This window comes from Sciurus vulgaris (assembly GCF_902686455.1).
Source record: "Sciurus vulgaris genome assembly, chromosome: 5".
Taxonomy (NCBI): domain Eukaryota; kingdom Metazoa; phylum Chordata; class Mammalia; order Rodentia; family Sciuridae; genus Sciurus; species Sciurus vulgaris.
The window spans coordinates 6,654,118-6,661,117 of NC_136465.1; the positions used below are offsets into that span (position 1 = coordinate 6,654,118).

At 45.7% G+C, this 7,000-nt stretch overlaps 1 pseudogene across 1 annotated transcript; it reads left to right on the forward strand.

The window, feature by feature from the left end:
- The first annotated feature begins 5,197 nt into the window (after positions 1-5,197).
- On the forward strand, positions 5,198-6,788 carry LOC306662320 (ubiquitin carboxyl-terminal hydrolase 17-like protein 6; annotated as a pseudogene). The gene is made up of 2 exons: positions 5,198-5,225; positions 5,373-6,788. The product of its transcript is annotated as a ubiquitin carboxyl-terminal hydrolase 17-like protein 6 (transcript).
- Positions 6,789-7,000: the final 212 nt, after the last annotated feature.

Genomic DNA, 7,000 nt, shown 5'->3' on the forward strand with positions numbered 1-7,000 from the left:
ACTCAAACACAGAAAGGAAAAAATCATTGGTGTTATACTGAGAAATTAGTTTGCAATTATTACTTTGGGATCCACCTCTGGTTTCATTTTGATTCCATCAGTCAATAGTTTTTCCTCACTCTCAGGCAAGAGATGGGGTCCATGCATTCCTTCAGTGCCCGCCACCAGCAGCAGGCACTGGAGGCCATAATCCTGTCATTCTTAAAAGTCCATCTCTACTTATCATTTGGCTGACAAAATGCCCTAAAGGTAAATCCCTCAACAAGGGTTTACTTCATTTTAGTCCTCAGCATCTGTGATCCTTTATTGTACAATCCCTGAAGAGGAGGCTCAGGCTCCAGTCATGGTGAAAGAAAAAGCAGAAACCTGGGCATGAATTAAGCTCCCCAAGTTGGAATCAGCTAGAATGTGGTTGGCCAATTGCTCCAGCTTCCCTTGTGAGAACTCAACTGATGCTTAATAGCAGATATGAATGAGGACAATTTGACCAGCTTGATCTTAAACACTTAGCAAAACAGTTAAAAACCAAACCACAGCCATTCCTGGACATTTCAAAGAAGAACCACTACTTAAATATAACTTAAGATGAACACTTGTCTTAGCACCTAAGGAAAAGTAAGACTGGAGGCTACAAAAGAGAGATACGTAGACAATAGTTCCTAATAACTATCAAGAGAAACTAACTGCCAGAGTGAGAAACTTTAATTCAGTGTAAGGACTACGGATCTTTTTAACATCCTACACAGACATGCCTAATCAATGTATGTAAGTATGATCATTTAGCCTAAGTAACAAAATAAAGGAATCTCTGCTAAACCAGAGGTTGTACCAATAAAAGAATATTTTACAAATATCAGGTGACATTAAACAGATTAACTATATTTTATGGGGTCATATATGACATTAAAAAGTAAATGTTTTGTGTCCATTCCTGATAACTCTGACAATGTTAAAGATTTACATTGCCACATAAAGGTCTTGGCCTCTCCAGCCTTCGTTAGACCTTGTTATGGAAACAGCTTCTCAGCTTTTCTTGCTACTGGTGAGAGATTATTGACTTCTATCACATTCACGATGTTTATTGACAGGTTCCAGATGCTGCAACATTTATTTTGTATTCATCTCATTTCAGAACTCATGTCCTTTTGTTTCTCACCCATAGAAGCACCCACCCCAAGATGACATTGCAACCTGTTCTTCCCCAACCAGAGTTTTACTATGGATCCCACAACCTACCCGATTTCTAAAAGGGAACTCCAATCTGCTTGCCCCACACTGTCACCTTCCAGCTCTAAGCAGCCATAGCAGTCATTGCCCCATTTCCTTACAGCAATGAGAAATTCCTAGAATTAGAGGAGGTATAAAGGCAGAATTAAGACAGGTAGTGAGAGTGCAATAGGTGATCAGGTCAGATCAAGAAAATGGAGGACGATCTGAGCTTCTGGGGGTTTGGGATGATCGTGTCTCCAGATCCCTTTGATACAGCTATTCCCAAAAAGGTTGTTAATGAAGCAGCTCCTGAGCAGACAGAGAGTTACTAATCAATAAATCCTAGGGTGCCACTTCCCTCCTGCCTGGCACTCCACCTTGGCCCTCCCAGTTCACCTGCTCAACCCCTCCCTGACCATTCCACTGACATATCCCAGTCACTGTGCAGGATTGGGTGGAAATGAACAAGAGAAGAGAAGAATGCAGAAGAACAAAGGAGATTTTTGCCTATAAAAGGGGAAGGGCACTCTCACTTCCTGGGTTACTAGAATACCAGCCATGGCCCCTTCTACCTCCCAGGAGACATCTGTGTTACTAACTTGAAGTAAAACTGACTTCATATGCCTGCCTCAGCATTCTTCTTTAATCCTCAAACTTCAACATTGGAGGAATCAGAACTCATCACCAATAACCAGTAGTATCAGTGCTAACATTGTATGTACCAGTTTATGGAAACAACTTTTCCACCTACTGGTGAGAGATAATTGACCATCTGTCCAATTGGGCTCCTTCCAGGATAAAGCTGTGTGACACCAAAGGTTTGAAATCAAATGGGGGTCCCAGGAAATCCTAGCGCAACCTCAAGTCTTCCTACATGGCAACAAAATGTCCTGAGATCCTGGTTCTTCCTGGGTGTTTGCTGCTATTCCTCGTTAGTCAAATAAACTCAGGTGATGAGAAGCCACTCCACCCCACCTGGTATTGTTGGGGGAGGTTTCACTTACAGTCAGAGAACCTGGCATTTTCTAAGCCAAGTGAGGGGTGTTGGGTCACCTTTGCTAACAACTTGGCACAGGGGGCTTTCTAGGTCAGCCTGAGCATTTGGAAATTTCCTAAATCTACTGATGTCTACACAAGTCTGGAGACCTAGCGAAATCAGAGAGTTCCATCTGACCTTCTGAGCAATTTCAGAACTACCTGTCTTCTAGGAAAGCCCTGGCTCCTCTTCTGCCTGGTAGAGTTTCCCCAATGTCTTGGGAATGCAGAAGCAAAAGATCTAAACTTCAAGGATGGGAAAATGAGTAGCAGAAGTCTAGACTGGGAGGGACCCAGAACAACAACATGGCAGGAGAACCAGATCGTGAGAGCTTCTAGGGCCTGGATTCACAGAAGATTCAGGTGTGTCTTCCGAGTCCACATGGAGGAGCAGGGTGTGCCTGTAGTTTGAATGGTTCTTCCTGGAAGCCCATGGGTCCCACCTTCTGCCTAAGTGACTAAGTACTTCTGGGGACCGTGTGGTAGGGTGATTTTAGGAGTGTCTCTACCTCAGTCCAGGGGTCCCCACCATGCTCTGGACCAGCTTCAATCCCTGGCCCTGTTCCAATCTACTTTCTTCTGCTGGCTGCACTCTCTTTCTGGGATCCAGGGAAGTCCAGACACATAGATTCACATAAAGAGAACCTGATCTGTGGAGGTCATCATCCTCAAATCTCCTGGCCAGCAGGGCATGAAAGCCCCAGCAGGAGGTGTTTCCAGGCTCTGTGGACGACATAGAATTCCGATCTTCACCATGTCTCCTAGATTGGGTCAGGCTTCCCTACTGCCACAAGGGCACTTGGGACATTTCTCAGGTCCAGGCCTTCACAGAGCGGAATAATTCTGCTGAGCCTGTTTTTAACAAGCACTGTTGCTGGTCTCAGAATCTGAAGGGAATCAGGGTAGGGCTGCTGGGGTTGGGCAAGGAGTGCCATCCACAACCTCTCCACATATCAAGTCAGCTCCTGGGCTGGAGTTTCCCTGGCCCAGCAGGTAGTGGCTTGCAGGGAAAAATGCCCCCCAATTCCAGGCCTGCACAAGATGCTTGGGGGCACACGAGGCACTATCACATTTTTTACAGGCTTTGTTGCACAAGGGAAACTTCCTTGAACCTCCCCTACAGGCAGAGGCTCTCATTATTTACAGAGGGAAAATGGGAGCATTTAAAGAGGTGATTTTGTCCAAGGTGCCACCACAGGCAAAGCTGGAGACCACTGGGAGCTGTGTGCATGCTAGCCCCTCGGGAAATCCTCCATCATAGTGGTCGGCAGGTAACAAATACTTCTTATGTACAGAATCTTGCAGAAAATACTCATGAAAAAATTAAATGATACACAAAATATGACAGCGTGAACAGGATGCCCAGTGATAGCCAGAGCGGGAGAGAGAAACTTGGCAGGCAGACAGGCCTAAAGGGCCCCTTCTCATGCTGCATTTCACTTCTGCCTCTGCTACTGACCACAGATGGAGTAGACAGCTCCTGACCAGCACCTACATTGGAGCCTGACATTGTGCTCAGAACCCTGAACCAGTCCCGAGTTATCAACCCCTGACTGGGCAGGTGTGACTGGACTCAGAAACCACTGATTTCAAATCACCAGTCCATGGTCTTTATGGGTGACTAACTCCCCTCTCACATCATCATAGAAAGCCCTAGACAGCAGCCATTGGGCAGCACCCTGCCCCTGCTTTCCTTCATTAGTTTCATGCATTCACTTATTTTGCTCTCCTGCTCTGTGACCCTGGATCTCATTCTTCACAAGACAAAGAACCTACAAATCCTTTCTTCTCCACCCTTCTCCTGATCATCATAATTAATTTAAGGGAGTGGGAGATTAAATGATAGAAAGCCCTGGAGAACTAGTGAAATCATTTGCATTGTCACCTTTCAGAATCCCAACAGAGGTAGACAAATCCTTTTCTAGCTATGTTTCAGATCATTCCACTGAAAAATAAAATTTGAGAGGTAAAGAGCCATAGAATTAAAAACCTTACTACATTAATCTTATGTAAATTATTTATGGTTCTGGGGTCATAGCTCAGCAGAAGTGGGCTTGCCTACCATGCATGAGGCATTGGGTTTGATTCTAGCATCACATAAAAATAAATAAAATAAATTATTTATGACCCTACAGGAGTACTGGCATTTGGGTGGAGAAGTCTGTACACATGATACATGAAAATTAGAAGGAACATTATCTTGAACATTATTGAAATCTTATTCTAACTGGTGCCACATGCCTCCTTGATATTTCTGCTGAAGACAGGCAGCCATATTCCCAAATGACTTCCTTTTGAACCCAAAACCACCATGGCAATGAATGAGGAAAATCTTCCAACATGACTTGTTTCATTGAGAAGACAAGGGATTGAAATATATCCTTTTCTCGGAAAAGTGGTTTAAACTGGAGAAACACTTTTAATAAATGCAAACAGTACTCCCTTTGAAATATAACCGATATGAAACTGTGCATGCCTCAAATGCTAAAAGAATGGGCACAAACACAAACAACAAACTAAATTTTGTCCTGTATTCTTCATTTTCCAAGTTTTTTGAGACCCAATTCAAAAGTATTCCTATCACACCAACCGAGCAGAACTACCAAAAATGTTGAATTTTTGGTTTGCTTTGTCTAACTGGACCTCAGGATATTTCTGAACAATCCTGATAATTGAATAAGATTCTGTGCTCCTGGGATCTGCAAATCAGAGAAAGAAGTCAAGGAGTCTCTCCCAGAAGGGATCTGACCACACCCAAAATTTTTAATCCATTTAAGTGCCTAGAGGTGATTGGCAGATCTTACACTGAGTCAGTGGGTGTGGTGGAAAAGCTGAGCTGTAAAATGGCTGGAAACTTGGAGAAAACTGTTATTTGAAGACCAGCTCAGAAGAAGCAGCTTTCCTCCTCTTGAGATCCCAGCTGGGAAAGCCTGTGGTCAGTGCTCCTGGAGACATGGAGGCAGCTTCACCCCACTGTGGAGGTAAGTCTCTGTTTGATGCCTTTGTGAAACCTAAATGTTCTTGAAATGCAGCTGATGCTAAAGTCCATTTGGGTTTTTATCTAGCTGGAGAGGCACCATTGTCATCTTGCACTAATGCATGCTTGAATAATGATTTGGCTCTTGTAGGGACACAGCTGGCTCCTAGGGAGAAACTATCTCTGAGCTGGCAGAGATCTTCTGGGGCTGGTGCTGGACTGAAGAACACGGGAAACACTTGCTACGTGAATGCCACTCTGCAGTGTCTGACATATACCCCTCCTCTGGCCAACTACATGCTGTCCCAGGAGCCTTCCCAAACCTGTCCTCCTCACAGGGTCTGCATGCTGTGTGTGATGCGAGCTCACATGACACGGGCTCTCCACCACCCTGGGGATGTCATTCGGCCCCTGCCTGCATTGGCTGCTGGCTTCCACACATGGCAGCAGGAAGATGCCCACGAATTTCTGCTGTTTACCCTCGACGCCCTGCAGAAAGCATGTCGGCGTGGGCACAAGCAGCCAGGGGCTCGCTCCCAGGACATCACCCTCATGCACCAAATATTTGGAGGGTGCTGGAGATCACAAATCAAGTGTCTCTGCTGCAACGGCCTTTCAGACACTTTTGAACCCTATCTGGACATCACCCTAGACATCATGGCAGCTCAGAGTGTGCAGCAAGCCTTGGAGCAGTTGGTGAAGCCTGAATGGCTAGAGGGGGGAAAATGCCTATCACTGTGGTGTTTGTCTGAAGAAGATGCCAGCCTGCAAGACCGTGAGCCTGCAGACTGCCTCAAAGGTTCTCATGCTTGTACTGAAACGGTTCTCAGTTCTCACAGGTGACAAAATTGCTAAGCAGGTGCTCTATCCTGAGTGTCTTGACATGCAGCCGTACATGGCTCAGCAGAGCAGCAGCCCACTGGCCTATGCCCTCTATGCCGTGCTGGTCCATGCTGGAGTGAGCTGTCACAGTGGACATTACTATTGCTACATAAAAGCTGGGAATGGCCAGTGGTATAAAATGGATGATGCTAAGGTAGTGGCCTGTGACATTACTTGTGTCCTGGGTCAGTGTGCATATATCCTCTTTTATGTCCAGAAGAGTGAACTTGAATCTGACAGTGGGAGCGTGTCACAAGGCAGGGAACCGAGTGCTGTTGAGACTGAAGACTCAGTCTTGGGAGTTGCCCAAGGAGAGCTCCAGGGAGACTCCTGTAGCCACATACAGGAGTCAGAGGAGCCCCTGGGCGGCACAGCCGCCAGAAAACTCACCTTAGATTTGTGGAAGTTCCTCCAAGAACAGAACCAACCAAAGTCTGAATCCAACCCCAGGAAAGTAAAATTCACTCCACCTCTCAATGGAGTCACCACTCACCAGACAAAACACAGAGGAGGGCAGAGAATTCATGACAACCAGGAAATAAACAAGCCCAACAAGGTTACGAAGAGCACAGTCGGTGAGGAGTCCATGAACACTGGTATTGCAGGAAGGGCCAGAGCCACCAAGAGGAAGAACAAGCAGGGCAAGAAGTTGCTGTGGTGTTCTAGCAATCCAGTACGAAGATGAGCCCAGGTGCGTGAACATACACTCACACAGAGGCACACAGAGAACCCCTAAAATGCTGGAGATGGGTAGACTCTGTCTAGATCCTCCTCAGAATTCTCCACATGAATTTAGGGGCCAGAATTCTAAATTTCAAATGTTAGAGGTGCAACTACAATTTATATCCAAGTCTTCAGAATTATTCTGGGACCTCAGAGTTCCCTGGTAAAGCTAAT